Raw genomic sequence first — 13,419 nt, 5'->3', positions numbered from 1 at the left:
CTCGTCATCCACACCTCTGCCCTAGTACATATATTAATCCCTCCCCCCCAACCTACTTCATTAAGACATGCCACGTAAGTGTATTGTCTTCAGGAGAAGCAAAAATGGTTTAGGGATTCCAATAGGGTACCTCAAAAACTTTTCAACAATTTTCACCCTTTGATGTTGGGTTTAACACTCCAAATATCAGAGGTGTAACATTTTCACTAACGCTAGTTCAGAATCAGAACAAACAGCAAGAGCAAGTTCCCTAGGGAAGTCCTAAAGATCCATTTTTGGAAGAGAATGTCTGTGTTTATATTTCCAGTTTATAAAACATGTACCAATCACTTGGCCTCAGAACATGTTTACAGAGGAGAAAAACACCCACAAAACAAATAAACTGCTGCTTGCACAGTTTGGGCGGACAAGCCTTGGCTCTCCCCCCAGGGGCACTCGTATTCCTTGCCTGATAGAAACCCCAGTCAAGGGATTTCTGTGGAACATCCATTCTTATAACCAAAGTATAGTTCAGATTCCCTCCTGTAAGATGTGCTGACAACTGGTTGAAATGAGACAAAAATAGATTCTTACTGAGTAGGTCCCCTCACTAACAAACCCCCGGTACCTCACCCTGCGATCCGGGCAGTGTGGACAGTTTCTTGAGTCTGTCCAGCAGAGGGAGATTCAGGTTAATAGAGACTTGAATTAGCAGTTCCTATTTGGATGCAGTTTCTCAAGACAAGCATGGCCTTTGGGAACAAATTTTTGTCAATAAATCAAGTCCCGCTTTGTGGGTCCCAGGGAACAGATCATTGTGGGATGATGCATTAGCTGGTTCCTTTCAGCAGTTAGTTTGTTCATGAAAACAAAACAAAACAAAATTAAAGTCATGGATATTGGCATTAAACCTCGTGAGAAAGAGCTAGTGATACTGAAAGCATGAATGTAAGAGAACAAGGTTCGAAGGAAGAGTCGTGAGCACCAACTGCAGAGGGATCTGAGTCATAGATAGGAAAAGATGAGGAAGCCTGTTCCCTGGGTAGCTCCTGAGTCTTTAATGTCAGACTGAGCAGCTCTGACCTTTTCATTAACTAGAGTTAGAGTTTTGAGCTCCTAAAATGCACCAATCAGCAACTCCCCAAATACATTTCAAGGAGTCATGCTTTGTGAAAATTTCTCACCTTCATGAGTCATTGGGAAAATGCTGTGGGTGGACTGTGCCAGTTGAAGAGTTTCATGTGAACCCACAGTTGTACAGCAAGATTTGTTCCAAGGACAAATCTCTTCTCTTGTTATTGCTGTTGGGCATTAGTTAATTTTGAGTAATGGCCATTTAGGACTATTTAAAATCAAGCACAAGTGACTCATATATATATATATATAGAGAGAGAGAGAGAGAGAGAACCCAAGAAGTATTAATTGAATAAATTCAATTAAAATAAATGTCTGGTGCTAAAAAGAGGAGCCAGTGTAAGTGGTATAGGGTAGTTACCAATGTCTTTATGTATTTTCTTCCTATAGTCTTCCTATTTTAGGATATGTGTGTGTGGCTGTGTGTGTGTTAGTTAAGCCTTCTACACTTAGGTGTGAATTTATTATCATTTATTGATAACTTGGACTTGCATTATAGATGGTCCTCAACTTAAAAATTACCCATAGGGGTGTTCCCACTGTGGCTCAATGGTAATGAACCCAATTAGTATCCATGAGGACTCAGGTTTGATCCCTGGCCTCACTCAGTGGGTGAAGGATCTGGCATTGCCATGAGCTGCGGTGTGGGTCACAGATGTGGCTCAGACCCTGCGTTGCTGTGGCTGTGTTGTAGGCCAGTAGCTGCAGCTCCAATTCAACTCCTAGTCTGGGAACTTCCATATGCTGCAGTTGCAGCCTAAAAAAAACAAAGTTACCCATACCCACGGATGAAATTCTGAAAGACTCTTCCTTTCCCGTTTCCATGAATGACTGTCATCATTCTAATTCAGATGGAAAGAGCTTTTAAATCTTGGTCTCTAGGACTCTTCTCTCATTAGAATGTAAACTCTGTGAAAGCAAGAGTTATGTCTACCCTTTCCATTATGGTGTCATGGACTTACCCTAGCGTTTTGCACCAAGTCAGTGCTTGATAATTTGCATCATTTAACAGCAGTTAATATATAGTCAGTATTATTTGTTGAGTGAATTAAGGAGTAAATGAATCAACATCTTTGTCAAACACATCTCAATTGAATATTTGAGACTGCTTCCCTACACATTAAGAAATTGTTATCCTAAACCCTGTGTTTATTATTTCTTTGCCATATTTTTACTGCATCTCTCTATATTCCTTAAAATATTTAGTTTAATAATTTTTAACTTTAAAGAAACATATCATTATATATAAAATAGATAAACAACAAGGGCCTACTGTATGGCACAGGAACTATATTTGATATCTTATAATTACCTATAATGGAAAAGAATTTGAAAAAGAATACATATATATATTTGTATGTATATATGTATAACAGAATCGCTTGGATGTATACCTGAAACTAATACAACATTGTAAATTAACTATACTTCAATTTTTTAAAATGGTTTAAAAAATAAATATATCATGCCATACTATATGGAATTTGTAGTGACTTGTTTTTATTTAGTATTGTATTACCAAGGTAATTCACCTTTTTGGACTATTGTATAAAAGCGCTTTGTTCACACTTCATTAATTCTTCTGTGATGAGTATATAGGCTTATACTATAAACAGTAAGGTTGCTATGAACCTTCGTATACACATCTCCTTTTGTACATGTGCAAGAGTGCTGTGGGGTGCACATGTAAGACACTTTGTTGGGTCAGAGGATGTATGAAAATACAAATTTAGAAGGAAATGAAAAGCTCTTTTCCCAAGTAGTTGCACCAATTTATAATCTTTCTAGAAAGTTAAGAAAATTCTATTGATTCAATCTTTCAAACACTTGGAAATGTCATATTTTTAAAAATATTCCAATTATAAAATGTATCTGGTTATTAAATGATACTTCGTGTAGTCTTGATTAGCATTCTCCTAATCACTAAAGACATTGATCACCTCCTCTTATGTTTATTGGTCCATTTTTATGTTAATACTTCCTCTCAGTATTCCCACCATTTGCAGGGTTGTAGGGTTTTTGGCGATTTCTTTTCAAAAGTTGTCCTGACCTCGTTGGTCGTTTGTGACAGTGAACAGACTCCTTTTAGTTCTTTATCATATGTAACAGTTATTTCAAGCTCGGTTTATAGTCCCAGTTCTATCACTTCTAGCTTGATATTCTAAGACAAATGAACAAGCATTGGATCCTTACGTTTCTCATCTATAAAGTGGGCATGATCATAAAACAATCATGATATATATCCAGTGGTGTTTCTGTAGGTACTTTGCTTTGCCGTTTGCTTTTCTCTCAGTGCCAGGTTCTTAGATTATGCTCCGCTCATCCCTGTGCCTGCCTCTAACATGGTCTGTATTAAATTCCTGCTGGCTTGCTATTTAATATTTTTGACTGTTAGAAAACAATTATAATAGTATGATAATTATAATAATACCTAAGAATTACTGACCAATATTCAAAAAACTGATAAGCATGTTATAGATATTACCTCATTTAATCCCCACAACCATGTATTCTATGTAATAGATGCTATTATTATTATTCTTTTTTATGTGTGTCCTCTAGACGATCAGCAAACTTTACCTTTCAAGAGCTAAACAGTAAATATTTTAAGTCATAGGGAGTTCCCATTTTGGTGCAGCACAAACAAATATGACTAGCATCTATGAGGATGCAGGTTTGATCTCTGGCCTCCCTCAGTGGATCAGAGATCCGGTGTTGCCATGATCTGTGGTATAAGTTGCAAACCCATCTCGGATTCTGTGTTGCTGTGGCGGTGGCATAGGCTGGTAGCTGTAGCTCAGATTTGACCCCTAGCCTGGGAACTTCCATATGCCACAGGTACGACCCTAAAAAGCAAAAGAAGAAAAAATTATCAGCCTTTGCAATTACTCAACTCTTTCACATTGTAGAGTGACAATATGAGAATGAATAGTCCAGTAAAGATATTTACAAAAACAGGTTGTGGCACAGATTTAGCTTGCCTACCCTAGAGCATAGCCATGTGTGCAAGAATGGGAGCCACATCTCAAAATGCCATCATGTTTATACATTTACATTAAGAATTGACATGATGTTCTAGAACCTCTTCCTTACTGCAACACCTGCTCTTCATTTAAATTTAGCAAATATTTATTGAGTACCCAGGGTATGCTGAGCACAACACCAGTCACCAAGGATACAAAAACGAAGGAAGTCATATCTGCTGCCCACTAGGCTCAGAGACTAGCAATAGGAAGATCAGATAGACAAATACAGAATTCAGCAAGTGCTGTGATAGAAATATACAGACACAGACAAGTGACTCCATCAGTTCACAGATACCAGCAGGCACCTACTATGTCCCAGGTGCTATGTTGGTCCCTGGGGATGGATATACAATATACAGAACCGACACAACCCCCACCCTCATGTCCTGACAGTCAAATGGGAAAACTGTCTCAACAAATACTTTAGTAAATACTTACAAGTGTGCAAAATGCTGAGAAGTACTGGGTACGAGGAGAGCATCTGGACATGTGGAATCTGGAAAAGGGAATTTTTCTGGTTGGACTGGATTATGAGGTGGGGGGACATGAACTGAAAGGTGAATTAAGGCCGGACCAGAAGAGCTTGAACACCAATAAGGAATTTGGACTTTATTCTGGAGACACCTGGTAGGCATCAAAGATTATTGAACAGGTGACTGACAAGACTAGTCCTTTTGAAAGAACACTCTGGCAACCATATGTAGAGTAAATTGAAAATAGAGAGGACTGAGGCCAAACAGCCTCAGCCTCATCATGGCCTTAGTGGGAAACCAATCAATGCATAAAAATGGCAGGGAGGAAGACCGCTGCATAAGCTCCAAGTGAAATGAGAGGAAGCTGTGTGCAAGCTTTAAGTATGTCTTAGTTAATAGCATGTTGATTTTTGGTATAAATTTTGATATGGTGGTGGGATGTCAGTTATCTGTAGATAACATCATCATTTGCTCAAATACACTGGCCTAAACCTTTAATCGTTTAAGTATTTAAACAAAATACCTGCTATTGATTTGCCTGTTAATTTTCCTAGAACCTGCTTTCTGCCTGTATAGTTCAAAAGCAAAATGATCATAAATCAACGTGATTACAGACTGCAAGGCAGTGGCATTCACATATGTGAGATTTCTCCCTGGACCTGCTGATTTGTTGCTCTGGACAACTACTTTACAAAAAGTGTGCCAATTATGTATTCCCTTGGCTCTATAAGAATTTACAATCCAGGAGATTTCTAAAGGCAGTTTTCTCATTCAATGGCTTCACTGTGGAATGGACCCTCCAACTTCAACCCTAGGAGATGACATTAGACTCCTCTCTTTCTATAGCCAGTTACAAGTCCAGTGAAAATCTGAGACACAGGAGTTCAAACTGTGTCTTAGATTTAGTCTTTCCTTTCCATTGTCGCTTCTGCCATGGCAAAAGATTAACAGTGTATGTGTCAGGAAAAAAAAAAAAAATAAGGAGAGATGATGAGAGACAGCAAGAGCCTTGACAAGCACAGTGGCTTCTGGATAAAAGGCCTTGGCCCAAACAACGCCAAGGTTGGCATTTCCCTGGTGGCACCAAGGCATCATTACCCTCATCTATAGCAAAGCAGAAATCTCTTTTGAGAGTCAGAATATCTCACAGGCAGCAAAACATATGCAAGAGCTGTGAATAATGGAAGGTCTTGTAGGGCCGAATCCAGGAAAAAGATGAAGTAAGAGTGAGGAAAGGGTTACAGGTCCCTGGAGGCTCCCTTCATGCATATGTGAACTGGGTATCTGCAGAAACACCCTCCTGACTGGAGGGCAGCTGATCACTTCTGCAGCAGTCGTTGGTTTTAATATCTGTGTCCTAATTTATTTGACATCTGCAGAACATCCAAAGAAAATATTCAAGTCCGGGATGGGCAATCCGGCTGCTTTCTGAGTTCATCAAATATCTCACACTCCTTTTTCAAATGTTTTCAGTTTTGCAAAACTCGAAATGCATTTTGCCAAACATGTTCTCTGTTAATGTTTATTTAGAAGGGAATTTAATCCGTATGCTGCTGATGCATTTACACTTAACTCATCAAAATGTTTTACTAGAGTCATTTGATGTCCAAGAAACCTTTTGAGTCTTTTTTATAAGCCTCTTCAAGCCCATTTTGCTTCGAAACAGGAAGTCGCCTGTTACTAACCATAAACGAATGCAATCCCCAGAGGATTTGGTTTCATTTAAGACACTGAGAGACCACAAGTTCTCAGCCTACCCTGATTTTCCCCTGAACCTACTGAGAATGGGCCGTGCACAAATGAGGTGCTGTTATTATTTTCCAAAACAAAATCCTTTCTGAAGAGGCATCTTTCATACAACTCTTGGGAAAGACGGTGACCAAAGCAGAGCGCTAAATCATTGGCTTTGCAGGCTGCACCTGGTCAATGTAACTGTCTCCCTGTGATCCACTTACCATTCAGAGTTCGTTTGCTAGTATTAATAGAACAAATAAAATGGAATGGGAGATAAAGATGCCGGGATAGTGATTTCTTGCTTCAGGAAAACCGTCCTGGGTTACAGACCAATACAATGTTCCCAGCCATGAGCCAGGGAACCGACGCTGATATAAACACAGCATCCAAATCACAGAACATGACTTGTTTAAGGCTTAATTCTGTGAAGTAAGGCAGGAAACAAGATTTATCCTTCTGGGAAACTTTTGGCATTTGCCTCGAGCTGGGCTTGATTCCTCTCTGCCGTCCTCACCATCCATTATGGCTATCTGAGGGAAATCAATTTTTTGCCCAAACTAAGGCAAAAGAGAAATGTCTCCATCTGAGTCCCGTAGAAATCCTTCTATTTGACATGGCGTTAAACAACAGAGAGCAAGCAGCCCTGATCTGGGAGGATCAGCCGTTGCTGTCCTGGGCCTTTTGGCTGTGAAGGGGAGTGAAATGAGTTGGGCGAAAGCCATTTTACAAACATAGTAAAAATAAATTTACTACACTCAATAATTGAATCTTAAACTTGTCACTATGGCAAACTCTAAATTATTCTAAGAGCCTTCACTGGGACTTGGCAAAAGTCGTGGGTGCTGAAGGTCAGTTTTCATGTATGAAATCCAGCTTAGGTTATAACTGCATGGGCTACAGAGTAAACGTTCAAAGGATGAATGGGCCATTGAGAAGTAAATCAGACTCCCCAGATGCTTAAATAAATCCTGGAAGGGTTTAAGCCATCAGTTTGGTGGGCTACCAATAGAATTGGGCTATTAATACAAAAAAAAAATTGAGGTTGTTAATAACAAGTTCCCTGCCCCTCAACCGTGTGTGTGTGTATGTGTGTGCACGCGTGTGCACATGCGCATGCATGCATAAGAGTTTGTTTCTTAACATGCCTTTATTTTTAGTTGATTTAGTTGTATTAAGTGCGCTCTGATTGGGCAGCAGAGGCTGTGACTTGGTGGTTGGCCCATGCTCTGACTCCTGGGCACAAAGCTGGAATGTTTACACTGGGAGGGAATGTTCAGACTCTGACCCAACCAGGAAACATTTCAGTTAACATCTGGCTTTGCTTACTTGTCCTAAATATTAAATTATTAATGGACTATTAATATTAGACCATTTCATTGGTTCATTTTTTTTCTCCTTAAAATCATATTTAGGGGCCACTTCCCTTAGAATAAGGTTTAAAAACTCTCTCTTAGTGTCTTTCTGAATCTGACACATATAAAATTCTTCAGGGGACACAAATGAAAGAATTACCAAAGCAACAAAGACACAAAACTGACTCATTTTTTAAAAAACTTAGATTGGCGGAAACAAGTTAGTTTATTACTCAAACTGAAGAGGTAAAGACTTTTATATCCAAATGGTAGTATTACTGCTAATAGTTTATAAGGCCCTAAGAAGCCACCTTATTTGGTAGCACATGTACCTGAATAAGCAGCCCAGAAATATATTTTTTCATTTTTATCCATTTTGCTCTCATTAATTATTTTTGAACAAGGTTTAGTCACAATTGCCTAATTAATTTAGGCACCTATGCTTCAGAGCTAGGCATAAATGTATTCATTGACTCAAGGCCAGTCTGTTTTTGCCAGAGTAAGTCATAGAAACATGATGCCTCATGAGCGAAATGGCCTTGATTGGTAGACTATTTTACTGATTTTACCTAATACATTACCACACACACGCTTATAATATTTAAATGGAACAGTGTTAGAAAGCATATACGTGCTTTGTATCATGGCATATGTGACATAAATTCTACTACTTGAGTACAAATTATTAGGAAATGGCCCCCTTAGTTTTGAAGCGCCCTCTTTCTTTCCAGAGGAATCTTCAGTCCCCCATAGGTTCCACTAGGACTATTTGAAAGCAGTCATCTCTGCTTTCTCCCTGAGTCCTCAGTTTTTGTTAATGGTACAAAGATATGATTAATTTCCAAATCTCCCAGTTTGAAGGTGTACAGAATAAATAGTCCCTGTTGCATATAACCTTGAACCCAAAGATACTTTCTAGGTGGCCCCATTCAATATTCCTCTTTGCCTGCTGGCTGGAACAGCTCAGGAGGAATTTCTGTTTAGTCTCTCAGTAGCATTATGAAGTAACCAATGTAGGCACTTTAGTATATATTTTGTATGTATACATTTAGAGATAGATGTACATGGAATTCTATACTTTAAAAATTGCCATGAATTATAAACACACTCATAAAAGAAAACTAAGATCATGATTAACAAAAAAAGGAAAAATAATGTTTTATTTAGGTAGGGTTTTGTGTTTTCACATGTTTAATTCCAATCAGTCCTCATAAAATTTTTGATTTTTTTCTCCTTTTTCTTCCCTTCTCCTTCTCCTCTTTCTCTTCCCTTTTTTCTCCCCTTTCTTCTCATACTTACTATTTTTTTCAATTTTGCTAAATAATATTTGGAGATTAAGTTAAGATTACACAGGTGGTAAGGGGTGAATTTAGACCTTGAATCAGGTAGGTCTGATTCACTCAGGTTCTTTTCAGTAAAGCCATACCTGAGGATGAGGTTTAACCCCTAATATTTTTGTAACTCTTGTGCATAAGTCAGTCTGGTGTATTTAACCCCTTTTTATGCATACACACATATGGGTCCTATTTACAAAAAGCTGTAAAGAAAAAGCTAGTATCTACTTCTATTGTATAAAGACAGATCCTGCAAAAACACTTCATAATACTGTCCAATCACAGCCACTTCTAGGATGAAATAAGTGAAGCATCTAGGACACAGTTTAAAAAGGCACACTTCCTTGGGATCCTGTAAGGGCAAGACCCACCCCTGAAAGTCAATGCCTCCTTGAAGTTTGCTCCCTAAGCACCTCACTTGCCTCTCTCCCCCCACCCCCCACAGTCCTGGTGCTGCATGCAGCAACTGCCATATGCTGGTCACCTTACTGTAGTTCCACAGAAATTAAAACCAGTCAATGAGTGATCTGTTAAACAGCTACTATGGGCTATAGGTTGAGGAAAAAGTGAAGACATTTTCAACTATATTGCATAGGCTACTGGGAGAACATGTTCTCCAACTAGAAAGGTAAGACATATATGACTTGCATTTCTCTAATAATTAATTATATTGAACATCTTTTCATATGCCTTTTGGCCATCTGTCTGTCTTCTTTGGAGAAATGTCTGTTCAGATATTCTGACCATTTAATAATTGGGTTGTTTGTTTTTTGATATAAGGCTGTATGAGATGTTTTGGTATCACCCCATACCAGTCCAAATGGCTATTATCAAAAAGTCTACAAACAATAAATGCTGGAGAGGATATGGAGAAAAGGGAACCCTCCTACACTGTTGGTGGGAATATAAGCTACTGCAACAACTATGGAGAACAGTATGGAAATTCCTTAAACAACTAAATGTAGAATATTATATGATCCAGTAACCCCATTCCTAGGCAGATATCCAGAGAAAACCATAATTCAAAAAGATACATGCACCCCAATTTTTATTACAGCACTATTTATAATAGCCATGACTTGGTTATAACCTAAATGTCCATCAACAGAAGATTGGATAAAGAAGATGTGGTACATATATAAAATGGAATATTATTCAGCCATAAAAAATGAAATAATGTCACTTGGGGCAACATGAATGGACCTAGAAATTATCATACTAAATGAAGTAAGTCAGAAAGAGAAAGACAAATATCATGTGATATTACTAATATGTGGAATCTAATAAAAAATGGTGCAAAAGAACTTTTGAAATAGACTCAAAGATTTAGAAACCAAACTAATGGCTACCAAAGGGGAAACATGGGTGGGGAGGGATAAATTAGGAGGTTGGGATTAACATATACATACTACTATGTATAAAATAGATAGGAAACAAGGACCTACTATATAGCACAGGGAAATCTACTCAATATTTTTGTAATAACCTATATAGGAAAAGAATCTGAAAAAGAATGGATGGATATATGTGTGTGTGTGTATTATATATCTTATATATATTATATATTATATATGTTTAACTGATTCACTTTGCTGTACACCTGAAACTAACACATTTTCCATCAACTATATTCCAATAATTTTTTTTCAAAAAGACTTACACATGATAAACAGTCAAATCAGATATATTGTCAACTCTATAAAATACCATGGTTCTGTGAGGTCACAGATGGTGATTTCAGGATGGTGGGAAATGGAGAACATTACTGAAGATGCTCTCAAGGATAAGTCCTTGTGTAACTCAACATGGGTGGGTAAGGCGAGGCTGGGGAGAGTATGGGACTCCGAGGAAGGCTGATTGATGTGGGCTGTAGGAAGCCATTTGTGTGTTTGAACAGGGGAACAACGTGCAGAAAGCTCTGTGATGGATTATGCATTCTTTTGCTAGAGTGGGTCAGGGTGATGGATGGACGGTAGGTCTATCCAAAATAAGAATATTGTTTTAAAGTGGGGGCATATTAGTTTAAAATTTATTTTAGAGTGATTACTGCTATAAAGTGGTTTTGATCTGTTACAGTGAAATTGAAGTTGGAAAAAAGGAAACAGTAGAGGTTGAAATGTCCAAATCAGGCATCTTATTTATACCATTTTGTCACATTCCCATTTCTCCTGAAGTTGGCTCCACGATGCACTTAGCAGTTGTTGTTGGCTCTGAACTGCCTATTGTCTGACCCATACGGCTGGCTGCTCAATCATTGTCTGCCAGTTCACTGAGCAGTTTGCATGGGTGACTCTGATCTTCCAGACTAGATTGCAAGCCCTGCAAGGTCAGGGCTCAGAGCTCATTCTGGAATGTTCTATCTCTGTAGACTTGGCAGCAACAGGGTCCATGGAAAACAGTTAATAAGGGTATCACAGCTGTCTGCTTTGGAGAAAAGGCATGGAGAGAAATGGAACTTGATTACCCAGTGAAGAAAGTCTGCATTTGCTGTACTTTGCAATGTTTGGACTGATGTGAAGGAAAGTTTAAATGGCTAATTTCATTTCTACTCTTTACATGAGCCACAAAGCTCCACCTGCAAGGGGACAGTTTTTCTTTTGAAAAGGCTGAGGACCCCATTTCCTGTCAATAGGAGCTGTGGTAACGGATAGGAATTGGTTACTTCTATGACAATGGTGGTTGCTTAGGAAGAAGACCCAAGACAGCCTTCTGCAGAAATTCTTGGCTTAGGGTCAAACCAGAATGAACAATGCAAGACCCACAAGTCTCCTGATAGACAGATATCTGAGCTGGTGGTGCTAAGGCCCAAGACAGATTACCAAGAAGGTAGAATTATGTAACCCTGTCACTCAACAGAGCTTTTTTCCAGTTCAAGGTATCCTGGGACTAAACAGTACACATAGCAACAAAACAAACTGAACATGTACACTCTTTGCATTGTTAAATAGTACACACTCCCCATGTCAATGCATAAAGCAACAAATGTGCAATGGAGTGATGCCTCATTTATTTACCATCACTGGGGAATGGACTATTTATTATAGATAAATATTCCAAATAACTAAAGCCTATGACTTTAAGTGCCAAAACTTTAAAAAATGTTAAACACGTATGATGAAAATCCTCCAAACATTCCCCACTGTCTTAAAGACCATACTAGACTATAGTTTGAAGAAAAAAAATAGTAGAAGGAATGAAAAGACACACCATTACAACTGATGTTTTAATGCTGATGACTAATCAGGAGAAACAAAATGCTTCTAGACTTAGTCTATTTTGTTTTATTTTGAGAGGAATTATCGATGGCCTGTGGGGTAGTTTGGACATTGCTGGGGAGAAATTGGAGATTGTGGAGGATGAAGTAGGAGAATTATACATAAGGTGATTTGTGTGTGTGTGTGTGTGTATAGATAGATAGATATACAGTTATAGATATATAGATAGGTAGATAGATAGATCGATAGATAGATCACCTTACCTGATTCAGATCAGTTATGTCTCTTAGTAATAAGACAATATGAAAGTGAAAGTGAAGTGTCTTTAAGGAGACTGTGGAAGTCCAGAGAAGGGACAAAACACTAGAAATGGAGAAAGTGAGCTAAATATCAATCTAAAGTAAAATTCTAGAAAAGGATATTTCTGGACCCATAGCTGAGGAATGTCTTCCTCAAGGTCTCCTTGTTTCTCTGACCTCATGTGTGATATACTTACAAATCCTTTCCTGTCAGCTTTATTTGTAGAATGTATACACAGCCTGACCACTCGCTACCCCTTCACTGTTCCTTCCATAGTCCAAGCCAACTAACAGAGTAGATGAAATTATTGGCTCCAAGTTGAAAGTGACAGCACTAATGTCCTGAACTTAGCCAGAACACGGGCAGGGACTTGACCCATGTACCAGAACTCAAACCCAGCCAAAACCCAGATTGGGACTTGAACCCATGTGCTGGGACTCAAACCCAGCCAAAACCCAGATTAGGACTTAAACCCACAGTTTTAAATTAGAAGCACTCACCCAGTGTCTGGACTCACTGAAGTTCAGCTTCTTCATGCCTCTGCACAGAAGGGATCAGCAAGAGACGAAGCGGTAGGCAGGAAATAGATTTATTAAGATAGGATGCTTGTGAAAGATGCAAGCAGGCAGGCAAGGAGGCTGTGGCCTCAGGATCCGGTGGGCTACAGTTTTATCTTCTAAGGGGAGTGGGGGTTGGAAAAGACCACCTCTTCCTTTCTGGGAGTAGTAGCTCCTCCTTAGTATCCAGTAAGGTGTGTATTCAAATTAGCAGAAGAGTGGTCCTCAACTCCAGCCCTTGGTCTGAATCTGGATGCAAGCCTCATCCCATCTGCCACCCAACGACCTGAGGCAATTCTCACACCTCCACTAGTC

The sequence above is a fragment of the Phacochoerus africanus genome, chromosome 5 (genome assembly GCF_016906955.1).
Source record: "Phacochoerus africanus isolate WHEZ1 chromosome 5, ROS_Pafr_v1, whole genome shotgun sequence".
Lineage (NCBI taxonomy): Eukaryota > Metazoa > Chordata > Mammalia > Artiodactyla > Suidae > Phacochoerus > Phacochoerus africanus.
Note: the sequence above shows the minus strand (reverse complement) of the source record.